Consider the following 14385-nt stretch of genomic DNA (forward strand, 5'->3'; position numbering starts at 1 on the left):
TCTTTTGTATGTTTTCTCTGTAATGCTTTTTACCTTAAAAATAAATGTGCTTGCTTAGAAAGAGCTGTGTGGTGATTTGTAACTGCTGGCAATGCAGGCTTTGTCTATGGTTCAGGTGCTACAGTGGCACAGCCACGGCGCTGCATCTGTCCCACTGTAGCGTCTAGTATAGATATTTACTACAACAATAGAAGAGGGTTTTTTCCGTTGCTGTAACAAACCCACTTTTCTAGGTGTTAGCTGCATCTATCCCACTGTAGCGTCTAGTATAGATATTTACTACAACAATAGAAGAGGGTTTTTTCCATTGCTGTAACAAACCCACTTTTCTAGGTGTTAGCTAGAAGTGGTTAATATAAATTCAACTACTGCAGTTATGCAAAATTCTGCCTTTTCAAGCTACCCCCGAGGAGAGGGCCATCAACTGGTGATTAACTGTTCCCGGAGACTGGTGATCAAAGGCCCAACCTGTATAAAAAAACAGCTGAACTGTCCAAGTGGGGTTCTGGTGCCTGATCTAAAAATTGACATGAACTTGTAACCAAGGGGGCAAACCTAGCTATGGGGTTTAATAGACTGACCTTTACCAAAGCCCTGAGGATTTAGGGGTTGGACTAGATGATCTCCTGAGGTCCCTTCCAACTCTGATATTCTATGATTCTATGATGACCTCTGGTAAGCTTTTAGTGTGTATGTTGGTTCTTTTATTGTTTTATGTATGTTTTCTCTGTAAGTGCTGGAAACATTTTCCCTGCATGACCCCATCTTCAGATCTTCAGATGTATTGCTTCCCATGATCGCAGATAGCATGGAAAATGCCATTAAAAATGACATCCTCCATTCTATGTGACCTTGCATGCACCATCTGTGCATGGTTACATCACACAGAAGATGCCATTTTGCTTTACAAAATGGCATCCTCTGTGCAGCATGAACTTGCACATGTATGCTGCATGCAAGGTCACACTGTATGGATGGCACCATTTTATAGAGCAAAATAGCATCCTCTGTGTGGCTTGACCTCACACATATGGTGTGTGTAATGTCATGCTGTGTGGAGGATGTCATGGCCTCCTTTGCATACTCAGGACTGCCACAACCCCATCTGCTGATAGCGCTACTTCACTGTGACCCACAGTTTGGGAACCACTGCAATATAGGCTATATCTACATTACAGATGCTACAGCAGCTACTGCTATGGTGCTGTAGCTGTGCCACAGAAACATCTAGCGTAGATTTCAGAGTAGCAGCCGTGTTAGTCTGTATTCGCAAAAAGAAAAGGAGTACTTGTGGCACCTTAGAGACTAACAAATTTATTTGAGCATAAACTTTCGTGCGCTACAGCTCACTTCATCGGATGCATTCAGTGGAAAATACAGTGGGGAGATTTATATACACAGAGAACATGAAACAATGGGTGTTACCATACACACTGTAATGAGAGTGATCAGGTAAGGTGAGCTATTACACGCAGGAGAGCGGTAAGTGATCAGGTAAGGTGGGCCATTTCCAACAGTTGACAAGAAAGTCTGAGGAACGGGGGGGGGAAGGTTGGGAATAAACACGGGGAAATAGTTTTATTTTGTGTAATGACCTATCCACTCCCAGTCTTTATTCAACCTAAGTTAATTGTATCCAGTTTGCAAATTAATTCCAATTCCGCAGTCTCTCATTGGAGTCTGTTTTTGAAGTGTTTTTGTTGAAGAATTGCAACTTTTAGGTCTGTAATCGAGTTACCAAAGATTGAAGTGTTCTCCGACTGGTTTTTGAATGTTATAGTTCTTGATATCTGATTTGTGTCCATTTATTCTTTTACGTAGAGACTGTCCAGTTTGGCCAATGTACATGGAAGAGGGGCATTGCTGGCACATGATGGCATATATCACATTGGTAGATGTGCAGGTGAACGAGCCTGTGATAGTGTGGCTGATGTGATTAGACCCTAAGATGGTGTCCCCGAATAGATATGTGGACACAGTTGGCAACGGGCTTTGTTGCAAGGATAGGTTCCTGGGTTAGGGGTTCTGTTTTGTGGTGTGTGGTTGCTGGTGAGTATTTGCTACAGGTTGGGGGGCTGTCTGTAAGCAAGGACTGGCCTGTCTCCCAAGATCTGTGAGAGTGATGGGTCGTCCTTCAGGATAGGTTGTAGATCCTTGATGATGCGTTGGAGAGGTTGGGGGCTGAAGGTGATGGCTAGTGGCGTTCTGTTATTTTCTTTGTTGGGCCTGTCCTGTAGTAGGTGACTTCTGGGTACTCTTCTGGCTCTGTCAATCTGTTTCTTCACTTCAGCAGGTGGGTATTGTAGTTGTAAGAATGCTTGATAGAGATCTTGTAGGTGTTTGTCTCTGTCTGAGGGGTTGGAGCAAATGCGGTTATTTCGTAGAGCTTGGCTGTAGACAATGGATCGTGTGGTGTGATCTGGATGAAATCTGGAGGCATGTAAATGGCCCACCTTGATTATCACTACAAAAGGTTCCCCCCCACACCCCGGTCTCCTGCTAGTAATAGCTCACCTTACCTGATCACTCTCATTACAGTGTGTATGGTAACTTCCATTGTTTCATGTTCTCTGTGTATATAAATCTCCCCACTGTATTTTCCACTGAATGCATCCGATGAAGTGAGCTGTAGCGCACGAAAGTTTATGCTCAAATAAATTTGTTAGTCTCTAAGGTGCCACAAGTACTCCTTTTCTTTTTGCAGATATAGACTAACACGGCTGCTACTCTGAAACCATGCACATGTATGGGGCTGGTATTCTTCTACTGCTTTTACTCCAATCCCTTAAACATTCTTACATATAACTTATCTGTGACTAGTCTCTGTAGAACCCTCCATTTGAATCTTTCAGGGTCTCCTGGTCATGGTCCAGAGTGCCAAACAAATCTTGAATCAGCAGTCTGGTCTCATGCTTCTCCTCTGCACTGGCCTTGTGATCTCACTCATCAGCAATTATCCCCATGGCCTCGCTCCCATGCATTGGCGATGGGTGAAGCTTTCACTTGGGGACGCTAGCTCCTCGACTTGCCTCTTCTGCCCATGGCCCTGCCCACACTCCACCCCACTCCGTCCAGACCCCTTCCCCTCCCCACTTGGCCCGCTCTCCTGCCATGCATGTCTCCCGCCTCACTTTCCTCCCCCTCCCTGTTCACTGCCCCTCAGCTCACCACATGCGCACTCCCTTCTAGCCAAATCCCTGAAACCAAGCAAATGACATTTGAAGAAAACTCCATTTTTCTGCAATTTCTTTCTAAAGAAAATGGAGCATGTTTTCCACTGTGTGCCAAACTGTGTTTGTGAAGACTGGACATGTACAAGGTACCGAATTAAAAGCACTAAATTTGGGAATAAATTATGCCAGTCACAGATTTTTTGATACCCTGATAGCTGACATGCAGGCATCCTGCAAAATGGCCTTTTCAAGTGCCCCCCCCCATCTCATTGATCCTGGGAAACATATAATGGCAAGCAGCAGTTAAAGCTAATTGAGAAATCTCTTTTCAGAGTGGTAGCTGTGTTAGTCTGTATCAGTAAAAAGAACGAGGAGTCCTTGTGGCACTTTAGAGACTAACAAATCTCTCTCCTCCTTTCTTCACACAAGAAAACAAGGTGTCAGGCCTCACTCTCAGCTGGCGTTTGCACCCTGACAGGAAGAAAATGGCTAGAATCAGACTGCAAAAGCTGCCACCTCAGTTTCATTTCTTCACACAAACAAAGCTTGAGCTTCCTATGCTTGTTGTTTCAACAGCAGTAAGCACCACAGGCAATAAATAAACTACCAAGAAGAGTGGCTGCTGCAGCTAGACATTAATCCTGGCAGTAAAATAAAGGCCACTTTAACAACACTACTACCCCCTCACAAAACCAAGAAGGCAAAAAGTCCCATTGAGGCAACATGGTGGTGCCACTTTTATGTACCAGACTCTATATCTCCAGAGATGAAGAAACCAAATGCCCAGGTAGCCCCATTCTCATGAGAAACTGGTCACCAGGCAGATGCAATCCCCCATCCTCTAAAAACAGTTGAGTGTCTTATTCTATGTCTCCTCTCCACCACTGTGTCCCTCCCCGCCTTCCTTCCATACCCCTTCCCCCCGCTCCCTGGGAGCAGCAGCTGAGCTGGGGGAACAAGTGGGGGGTGGGGGCGCAAGGAGGAAACCCATGGAGCAAGTAGGGGGGAGGCTGAGCAGAGGGGGGGCTGGGGCTGAATGCGAGTGGGGAGAGGGGGGTGGAAGAGTGTAATTTTTTTGGATCACAGAATCACAGAATCATAGAATATCAGGGTGGGGGGGACTTCAGGAGGTTATCTAGTCCAACCCCCTGCTCAAAGCAGGACCAATCCCCAACTAAATCATTCCAGACAGAGCTTTGTCAAGCCTGACCTTAAAAACTTCTAAGGAAGGAGATTCCACCACCTCCCTTGGTAATGCATTCCAGTGTTTCACCACCCTCCTAGTGAAAAAGTTTTTCCTAATATCCAACCTAAACCTCCCCCACTGCAACTTGAGACCATTACTCCTTGTTCTGTCATCTGCTACCACTGAGAATAGTCTAGATCCATCCTCTTTGGAACCCCCTTTCAGGTAGTTGAAAGCAGCTATCAAATCCCCCCTCATTCTTTCACAGACTAAACAATCCCAGTTCCCTCAGCCTCTCCTCATAAGTCATGTGTTCCAGTCCCTAATCATTTTTGTTGCCCTCCGCTAGACTCTTTCCAATTTTTCCACATCCTTCTTGTAGTGTGGGGCCAAAACTGGACACAGTACTCCAGATGAGGCCTCACCAATGTCGAATAGAGGGGAACGATCACGTCCCTCGATCTGCTGGCAATGCCCCTACTTATACATCCCAAAATGCCATTGGCCTTCTTGGCAACAACAGCACACTGTTGACTCATATCCAGCTTCTCATCCACTGTAACCCCTAGGTCCTTTTCTGCAGAACTGCTGCCGAGCCATTCGGTCCCTAGTCTGTAGCGGTGCATGGGATTCTTCTGTCCTAAGTGCAGGACTCTGCACCTGTCCTTGTTTAACCTCATCAGATTTCTTTTGGCCCAATCCTCTAATTTGTCTAGGGCCCTCTGTATCCTATCCCTACCCTCCAGTGTATCTACCTCTCCTCCCAGTTTAGTGTCATCTGCAAACTTGCTGAGGGTGCAATCCACACCATCCTCCAGATCATTTATGAAGATATTGAACAGAACCGGCCCGAGGACCAACCCTTGGGGCACTCCACTTGACACCGGCTGCCTACTGGACATTGATCACTACCCGTTGAGCCCAACAATCTAGCCAACTTTCTATCCACCTTATAGTCCATTCATCCAGCCCATACTTCTTTAACTTGCTGGCAAGAATACTGTGGGAGACAGTGTCAAAAGCTTTGCTAAAGTCAAGGAACAACATGTCCACTGCTTTCCCCTCATCCACAGAGCCAGTTATCTCGTTGTAGAAGGCAATTAGATTAGTCAGGCATGATTTGCCCTTGGTGGATCCATGCTGACTGTTCCTGATCACTTTCCTCTCCTCTAAGTGCTTCAGAATTGATTCCTTGAGGACCTGCTCCATGATTTTTCCAGGGACTGAGGTGAGACTGACTGGCCTGTAGTTCCCAGGATCCTCCTCCTTCCCTTTTTTAAAGATGGGCACTACATTAGCCTTTTTCCAGTAGTCCGGGACTTCTCCCGATCACCATGAGTTTTCAAAGATAATGGCCAATGGCTCTGCAATCACATCCGCCAACTCCTTTAGCACTCTCGGATGCAGCGCATCCGGCCCTATGCAATTGTGCTCGTCCAGCTTTTCTAAATAATCCTGAACCACTTCTTTCTCCACAGAGGGCTGGTCACCTCCTCCCCATGCTGTGCTGCCCAGTGGAGTAGTCTGGGAGCTGACCTTGTTCGTGAAGACAGAGGCAAAAAAAGCATTGAGTATATTAGCTTTTTCCACATCCTCTGTCACTAGGTTGCCTCCCTTCCTCATTCAGTAAGGGGCCCACACGTTCCTTGACTTTCTTCTTGTAGCTAACATACCTGAAGAAACCCTTCTTGTTACTCTTAACATCTCTTGCTAGCTGCAACTCCAGGTGTGATTTGGCCTTCCTGATTTCACTCCTGCATGCCCGAGCAATATTTTTCTACTCTTCCCTGGTCATTTGTCCAATCTTCCACTTCTTGTAAGCTTCTTACAATGGACGGACATTTAATTTTTTTAACTTGAGAGAAAAATATATATTTTTTAATATGAAGGAAAAAATTGTTCACCTTGTACATGAGGGAAAAATATTTTTGCATGAGGGAGAAATTTTTTTTGTTTTAGAATAAGAGAAAAAATCTTTTTCTTTATATGAGGGGGAAATATTATGTAAAAGAAAAATTAGGGAGGAAAAATTGTTTAACTATGGAAGATTTTTTTTAACATGACAGAATATTATTTTTAACATGATCAGGAAATCATTTTTAACACAAGAAGGAATTTTTTTTTGATAAACCACAAGAAAAATTTGTTTTATATGATGGAATTTTTTTTAACTGATGGAATTTTTAATATGATGGAAAAAAATATATTTTTAACATGGCAGAAAACATTTTTTTCTTTTACATGACTAAAATATAAATTATTCTTTTTTTGCACAATTTTTTGAAAAACAAAATTTGTTTTTAATGCAGAAAGTATTTTTTTAAGTTTTTTATAAAGAATTTCTTTTTCTATTTTTTTTTCAAAAAATACTTTCGTCTTATGACTTCTAACAGAAATCAATTTTATATCTAAATATATATGTATTTATTTTTATTCCAAAAGTTATTTTTTCAAACAGTTTTTGCAAAAAGACACCATTTTTCTATCTTTTGCAAAAAAAAATATCAGTATCTTTTTCTTTTTTAATTTTTGATTGTGTACATATTGAATTTTTTCAAAAAAATATTTGTCCTATTTTTTTAATGCAGAAATAGATTTCCTACGGGACTATTTCCTAGGAACAGTTGATCTATAGAGCAAAGAGGGAACTTAGGGATCCCAGTTACTTGACAAACACCTCCAGGGAGTTAAGTGATGGTCCTTCTCTGTGTATACCAAACGGTGCCGCGTCTATCAGCATCTTTATCAGAGGTGGGGATGCTCCTCCCTAAAAGTGTTTCTAAGCCTCATGGATGTTGGGGTGGATCCCAGTCACTCCCAAAAGGGGTAGGTTTTATCCCAGAGAAGAGTTTATGGTACCCAGCTCTCTCATAGGGTGACCAACTACTGCATTCTACCAATTGTCCTAGTGCAGTTATCAGACCTCATTAGTAGCAGTTGAGGGAGTAGATGTTAGTGTAACAATGGCTTTTATATCTTCTAGTTATGTCTTGCCTTCCGTTTCAACAAAGCATTCAATTTAGCTGTAAAGTCGGGTCCCAGCTAGTGTAGTCACCTCCTTTGGGTAACCGCCAGCCAGAAACACATGCCAGCAGCCAATTTCACCCAGAGTACCAACTTCCTTGGGAATACATTGTGAGTCATTAGCTACTCTCACAAATATAGACACTCTGTTTGTTGGGGGGTCATCTCACCATCTGTAAATTACGGTATTCCTGAAGATTTTCATGGTTCCCAACTCCAGATAGATAGTAGCATCCTCAGTGTCTATGGGCACCTTAGCCGGTATAAGGGCTTGGTTGGGTTTACATAGAACAATTAGCTTACAATGCTCCTTTAAAGTCCAGTAGGGCTCAGACAAATAATCAGAACTTCAATCACATCAAAATTAGATATGAATGCTTTCTTGCTGCAGAAGTTGGGGTGGCAGAGGGAATCCAGCGGTGCCTCCAAAATGTAATCCAATTCCCCTTTCCTTCCTGAGCTACTCGGGAGTGGGCAACACTCACCTGGTGTCCCAAGTACCTGATGTTGTCAACAGTGAAAGAGATCCTCAGTATCCCAGTGCTAATGTTGGATAGGCGGGAATCCTGAAGCCACCTCACAGCGTTATAAAGAAATTAATTTTGGCGACTTTCCCTGGAGTACTGACTTTTGTATAGAATTAGTACCAGCACAAACAACACATCAAAAAGCAATTCATTTTACCTCAACAATTTCACAATGTTGTATTAAAATGAAACATGACAACCTCGGGCATCTTGGGTTGGATAAGACCTATGGGCATGTATGAGCCAGATTCTGCTGGCGATGGATGAAGATTGAGGGGGAGCAGTATTGTAAGACCTGTGCCCAGTATACACAGTGGAAGATTCTACCCACAAGAGCTGGTCCACTGTTTCATCTTCACAGTGAAGGCCGTGTGGATTTAGTTGATATGGATTTTCTCACAACTAATCCAATAGCAGAAATACTTGTATTAGTTGTAACTGATCATTTCACAAGGTAGGCACAGGCTTTTCCCCACTCCAGACCAAAAAGCCTGCTACGATGTCTAAAACTCTTTCGGAAAACTACTGTGTGCATTATGGGCAACCCAAGTGGATGCACAGGACTTCAAGAGCCGATTAATTCAGGAACTTGTAACTATGGTAGGTGTAAAAAAAAAAACCATCAAAAACCTAGGACAATAGCCTATCATCCACAGGGAGATCCACAGTCTGAATATTTTAATTGGACCCTGCTTAATATGTTGGCAACCTTAAATCTCAAACAGAATTCTAGATGGAGCCAACATGTTAGCCATCTTGTACATGCTTACAACAGTACGTGAAATGAGGCCACTGGGTATTCTCTGTATATCTTAATGTTTGGACTAGAAGACCTGACTGCAACAACCTGTACCCTAGGTCAGGGGGCAACATCTGCAACAACACTAACCCTGGCACTAGGTACCTTACCTCCCCTAACCCTAAGTCAAGGGGCCCTACCTGCCACATCCCTAACCCTAGAACAGCAGATCCTTCCTAAACCTAAGTCAGGGGTCCTTTTTGCCACAACCCTCACCCTAGGACCAGATGTTCTACCTCTCCTAACCCAACTTTATGTGATGGGGCCCTGTCTTTCCCAACTGTAACCCTAGTACAGAGGGCCCTTCTTAACCCAACCTTATCCCTAATTGAGGGGACCCTACCTGCCATAGCCCTAATCATAGTAATGGATTCATTACCTCCCCTAACCCTAAGTTAGGGGACCCTACCTGCCACAACCCTAGCCCTTGGTCAGGGGACTGTTGTCACGGATCCATAGGTCCGGTACTCTATGACAACTTTGGAACAGTCCGTGGGAGGACCTCTTCAGTGTGCCAGACACCCTTAGGTCTCACTCTTTCACTAGCTAAGGCACTCAGCTTCACCACCTCCTTGGACCAAGACTCCAGCACTCCTGCTTCACATCCTGAACTCCCTTCAGCAAGTCCACCTGAGATGGGCATCTGAGGGAGACCAGTACCCCCAAGGGGAGCAATACATGACACCTGTGACCTTCTCAATCTGCAATGACTCTCAGCCAGTGTTGTAAAAGCAGTAGGGTTTATTAGATGTCTGCAACACAGCATAGAAAGTCCTTGGTTAGCACATAGACCAAAAAGTTACAGCATGGTCCATTCTAATTAGGCCAGAGCCTCTCTGATTAGACCGCTTGGCTCCCCCTCTGTCCCTCTGTGCCCCTCTGTCCCAATTCCCAGGTGAGTCACACCTGGCCCCTCCTCAGTCTTTTGTTGTCTATCTGGTCAGACTCGGCTGGCTTCCTGCAGAGGGGTGGACCATTCATGTCATCAGTTGCTAGGTACCAAATGCCCCAGTGATTTGTTTGCCATTGTCTTCATGGAACCTCCATTAATCTGGACTCCAAACCTGAGGCAACTAGGTGCCATTCACTCCTTTGTCATAGCCTGCCCAAGCATAAACAGCCTTTTCCAATCACCTAGCTAACCATGCAGCACATAGGGGAAACTGAGGCACCCACAGTATTCATAAAATACTACAGAAAATTCCCACTACATCACATCACTTCCCCCACCACATCTCTTCCCCCTTGAGACTGAATTGAGAGGGGTCACTTTATCCAGTGACCTGGGGAAGTTCAAACCCACCAATGCTACCCATAGGTGCCACAGCATCTTTCCAAGTTCCTTGGTGGTTGTTCTATAAGGCACATCCATGATCCATTTAGCACCCTACTAATCTATGGCACTTACTGTTCCCAATACCCAGCTCAGAGCAGTTTTACATCCTCCCTTAGGATTGGTCTGTTCGATGGCACTCGGAGGGTGCCCATGAAGAGCTCTCAGCCCTTTTGCCACCCCAAAACCTTTGGGTTTCAAACTGGGCTGAGGTCCTGCCACTTCCTTCTCCCCCCCGTGTGCCCAGGGAGTGAGCAGCACAGTGACCCCACATTCCTCCATGTGTCAGCCATCTTGGCTGTAGCCTGGGGTGTCCTTACCCTTGGTTGGAACAGGGAGTGGTTTGGTGAGCACTGGTTTTTAACCCAGTCACATCTCTGGGGCTCTGGTATCCCAACACCTGTCAAATGATGCAGGGTGCTCCTGCACATTGGCAGGCCCCCTCTGTAGTTGTGTCTCAACCCCAGTGCTGTGTACATGCAAGGAGCCCATCTCCCATCCCATCTCCCAATCTGTTGCCCTCAACCCCAGGACACAGTCACCTCCAAGTCCCTCTTCCTGGAGGGTCATGATTGGGGGTCTCGGTGAAGAAAACACACCATACCACTCTGACCAGGTGTGTCTGTTACAAGCAGCAACCTTCCAGCTGCTTCACCTTTCTCTGGGCCTCTCTCACCACTGGACAAGGCAAGCATGTTTGGCAATCGTCCTGCCCTGCTAGTGTCACTGTCTCCCAATACTCAGCTGGGGTCAGCTACCACTGTGCTCAGTTCTGTCTTTGCTTTCCCAGTGAGGGTGTAGGCAGTGAGCACTGACTGCCTTTATGACAGCATCAAAGACAGTGTGAGTCATCTCCTGTGTGGAGATGGGCAGGGACCATCCCTCCATCCCATTCAGCTACAGGTGTCTGATTACAGCCAGGTGTCTTGTGCTGTTACCAGCCTTGTTACTAGCCATGGGAAACCCCCCTCCTCCCTGCCAGCCTACCTATTTGCATGTTCACTGAAACCTGCATTCTCAGCCTTCTGGCTCCCTGGATTCAAATCCTTGGCTGTTACAGGCCCAGGGACTGGATCCTCTCTTAAAGTGACACATGCAGTGCAGTTGTAGCCATGTCTGTGCCAGGATATTAGATAGACAAGATGGGACCCTCACCAACAGAAGTTGGTCCAATTAAAGATGTCGCCTCACCCACCTTATCTCTTTAATGTGACACAGTTATTTCCCAAAAGGACAACAAAGCTAATGTCCTGGAGAACCCCAACTACCAGCCACCCTGCTCCCTCCTGTTTCTGCACAGGGATCTGAGACATAAGCAGGGCAAATGGCTTCACATTTGGAACTTTCACCCAAGTTACAAAGCCCTTCAGCATTTGATGGGGTTGTACCACCCAAGACCTGACAAGGATTCTCTCTCTCTACCAGAATCTCTCCACCCCATGAATGTCTTCCCATTAACCTTCCACTCCCCTGGGGATCAGATGTGTCTGAGTTCAACAGGACATGTATATTGATGCCTGGAGTTGGAACCCCTCTGGGCTAGACACCCAGGGCTGGCCTGTGCCAGCTGACTCATGCTCATGAGGCGCAGGCTGTGGGGCTGTTTCGTTGCTATGTAGACTTCCGAACTTGGGGTGGAGCCCAGGCTCTAGAACCCTGCGGGGTGGGAGGGTGCCAGAGATCAAGCTGCAGCTCGGTCTACACAGTAGTGCAACAGCCTTGCAGCCCAAGCCCCACAAGCAGGAGTTGGCAGGTGTGGGCCAGCCATGAGTTTTTCTTCGCCGTGTAGACATACCCTTAGTCATCAGCGCTGGTGTCCCTGAGCTGTGTAACTACTTTCCTCTGAAAGTTCAGTCATGTAGTTCACTCTGGAGCCTGAGTTACAGGCTGCCTTCCTGGCTGGACAGTGTATGACAGCCTCTCTGTCGCAGACATACCTTATTTCAGCAAGCCTTGGGCATTCTGCTCACTTATGTTTTGTCCATCTGCAGATATTACATCTCAGGTCTCTGAGTCCCACTGAGCAGCTTTGGGTTTCCCTGAGTTCCACTTCTGGGATATCACCATGGAGTGGGTCTCTTTCCCCAGCCCCATGCTTAGGCCAGTCCCCTTAGGGTCTCTTTTCATACCAGAACCTGCTGTCCACAAATTCATCAGCCAGCCAGCCTGCACTATGCAAATCCATGGGCTTCCTGTCCACTAACCACATTTTAAGGTCCTGGGGACAGATTTCATAAAGTTTCTCCGACCCAACCCGGTTACACAAATCCTCCAGGGTAGTGGCCTTAGCTCCCTTACGCCATCTATGGAAATATTCATCTATCACCATGGTGAGTTCCATATAGGTCACACCCCAAGTCTTTTGCACCCCCTGAAACCTTTTCCTATAAGCCTCAGGAGTCAGCTTCAATGTAAGCAGTAAAGCCTTTTTAAATAGCTCATAGTCTCTGCTATCAATTCCATTCATTTGGCTGTAAGCCTCTGACTTTGAGATCACATAAGGGGATGAGACAGAGGAGCTGATTGACAAGGTCAACCTGGTTCAAATTGCAAGCCTTATCAAAGGCAGTGAGGTAGGCATCTATATTCCCCCTCCTTAAACTAGGGTAGCAATTTGGTATCTAAGTTCCTTGTGGAATTAGCATGCTGGGTCTTTCCCCACTTATCACTTGGGGGGTCCTCTTGCCCCATAGCTTCTCCATCTCCAGTTCATGCTTTTTCTGCTTCTCCTGCTATTCTAGCTAACAGAGCTGTAAACAGGGGAGTTTGAGTGGGAGTTTGAAAGGGGAGTTTGTATTGTGGTGCTTGTTTAGGGTTTGGTTTTGCTGTGGGGGGTGGTCTTTTTGGTGTGGCTTGTGTTTCCCAGATTAACAGGATTTAGGTGGGAAGGCTATGATGGATACGGAGGCAGCTGTGGGAGTGACTCCTGTAGTGGAAGACACAATGAGGATGACTGGATGTGGAAGCTGTGGTATGTACATGATCCTGGAGGGGGGACCTGGTAAGAGTTTTTTCTGCATGAAATGCCATCTGATAGAGCTGATGGAGGAAAAGATCCGAGGTTTGGAGATGCAAGTGGAAAGTCTGGTTGAGGTTAGGAAGGGGTTTGAGCAGATGATGGAGCAAAGACATGAGGTATCTGAAGGGAAAAGCTCAGACTTACAGATGGAAGCAGGGCTAGGGAATTTTGAGGGGAGACTGAGTGAGGAAAGTGGTCAGTGGAAGTATGTGACTAAAAGAACCAGGCAGAGGAAAAGACGGGCTAGTGAAGGAGAAATAGAGCTTAGGAACAGGTTTGCAGAGTTGGAAAATGAAGAAGGGGCTCATCAGGTAGCTGCTGAAGGTGGAAGGGTAAGGAAGAAGAGAAGAGAGGCTAGCCCTATAGGAAAAGGGGAACAGTCAAGGGAGACTACACCAAATATGAGCCCCAGGAGGATACAGGATGGGTTGAAGAGGATTATAAGGGAAAATAGAAATGGAAAGAACTTGCAGCCAGAGGGAACAGGGGAGAGACTGGAGAATAGCACTGTCACCAGGAAAAGGCAGGTCTTTGTGATAGGGGACTCTTTACTGAGAAGAATAGACAGGCCTGTAACCAGAGCAGATCCAGAGAATAGAAGGGTGTGCTGTCTTCCGGGTGCTAAGATACGGGATGTAGACCTGAGGTTGAAAAGGATCCTAAAGGGAGCAGGAAAGAATCCCCTAATTATCCTTCATGTGGGAACAAATGATACAGCTAGATTCTCGCTGGAAAGTATTAAGGGAGACTACGCTAGGCTGGGGAAGACGCTTAAGTAAATTGAGGCTCAGGTGATCTTTAGTGGGATCCTGCCTGTTCCTAGAGAAGGGCAACAAAGGTGTGACAAGATTATCACTGTCAACAGACGGCTTAGGTAGTGGTGCTATAAGGAGGGCTTTGGGATGTATGGCCACTGGGAGTCATTCATGGACAGAGGGCAGTTCTCTCGGGATGGACTTCATCTGAGTAGGGAAGGAAATAGACTTCTAGGATGGAGGCTGGCACAACTGATAAAGAGAGCTTTAAACCAGGAATTTGGGGGAGATGGTTGGGAGATGTCCAGGTAATCTCCATGCCAGATTTTAGCACTGAGAGGGATGAAGATGAAGTAAGAAAGGATACAGCCGTGGGTAGGAGAATGTATATAAGGGGCGAGGGCAGTGTGGATACTAGTCTAATAGGTTATACTGGGTGTAAAATGACTGTGCCTAATAGGGTACAAAATGTGAGCGAGGCCAAACAGCAAAAATTAAGATGTTTGTACACCAATGCGAGGAGCCTAGGTAACAAAATGGAGGAACTAGAGCTACTGGTACAGGAAGTG

This window comes from Dermochelys coriacea, chromosome 1, assembly GCF_009764565.3.
Source record: "Dermochelys coriacea isolate rDerCor1 chromosome 1, rDerCor1.pri.v4, whole genome shotgun sequence".
NCBI lineage: Eukaryota > Metazoa > Chordata > Testudines > Dermochelyidae > Dermochelys > Dermochelys coriacea.